The sequence below is a fragment of the Barbatula barbatula genome (assembly GCF_947034865.1).
Source record: "Barbatula barbatula genome assembly, chromosome: 7".
Lineage (NCBI taxonomy): Eukaryota > Metazoa > Chordata > Actinopteri > Cypriniformes > Nemacheilidae > Barbatula > Barbatula barbatula.
Window position 1 is genome coordinate 21,623,395 of NC_136770.1, and position 1,303 is coordinate 21,624,697.

The window sequence follows — 1,303 nt, forward strand, 5'->3', positions numbered from 1 at the left end:
TCATTAATTATGGAAATATCATGGTACAAGGGATTTTACCAAAGTTGCTTAGTGAAGAGTATATGTCAAAGACATGGTATTTTTATTGTACGAAAACATGCACATAGCAAGGCACTACCCTGGCTGATAAGTAAACAATGGCCAATGGAAATACCGTGACAGACCTGACACATACCGCGGTATGTGCGTTGTATCGCAATGCGGTTCCAAACATAGTAACGTTACTTGTGTCAATATTGTACGTTCAAAAATAAAGTGGCAGTATCCTGCTACAGCAATGTCACTTTACTATACTGTACCCCAAAATACCATAGTAGTACGTATAACAAAAACATGGTGTTTGTCTAAAAGTTAAGAGTATTAGTAATATAAGTTGTAGCTTTATGTGGTAGGGATCGTTTTAAATTCTTCAGTTACAGGTTTATGACAACATTTAAGTTAGTTGTCTCACAAAACAACATTTAAACAAAACTGTAACCTTACGCACGCTGCGCAAGCTACATACACAGTAAACGCAAGGGAGCGTTTGTCACCGTGGCTGGGACAAAAACAGATCAATTATGTGCGTTAACGAGCCAAGGTAACGGCAACACTTTACCCCCACGCCGGCTCCTGCCCCAGAATAATGCGTTTCACAGCTGCGGTTAGCTAGCGATGTTTCCAGGCAGAAAACACGGGGCGCTAGTCTGATAGCCAAGGGCGCGCAACGACGTAGTGACGTTTCGCGAATGGGCAGCTAACGGAAGTGTCAACAAATACGACGTCACACAGGGATTCAAACGGGATTGGATCACAAAATCCACCGTGCGAGGATAGGCGTGTCCGGTTGCTATGCAGGATTTAAGTGGATGATCAAAAACACGTATTTTTCCAGCCGGTCTTGACCAGTTGGACATAAACAACAGGTTATAGAAATGTATATGAGCGCATTAAAAATATGTTTTTATTGTTGTTTTGTTTCTTTATGCTTTTTAGTTCCGTTAAAGTATCAGCACTGTATCAAATCTTAACAAAGTAATAGTAACTATTCCATCAAAAGTAATTACTAAACATAATTAAAAGCTTATTATTTATTACTTTTACAGGGCGTTTTTGTGATTTAGTCCGTTTTCTGTTTCTTCATGAACACACAATACAGTGGTAATACAAACACGCGCATTTAAAAAAATTGAATGGATGATGCAAATCGTGAATACGGTTTTATGTGCTTTATTATTCTTTCCATTTTCTTCAATTCCGTTGTGTAAAAAACACTAAATACGAGATCTTGCAGCCTTTCACGACATGTTGAATGCGTTTACAG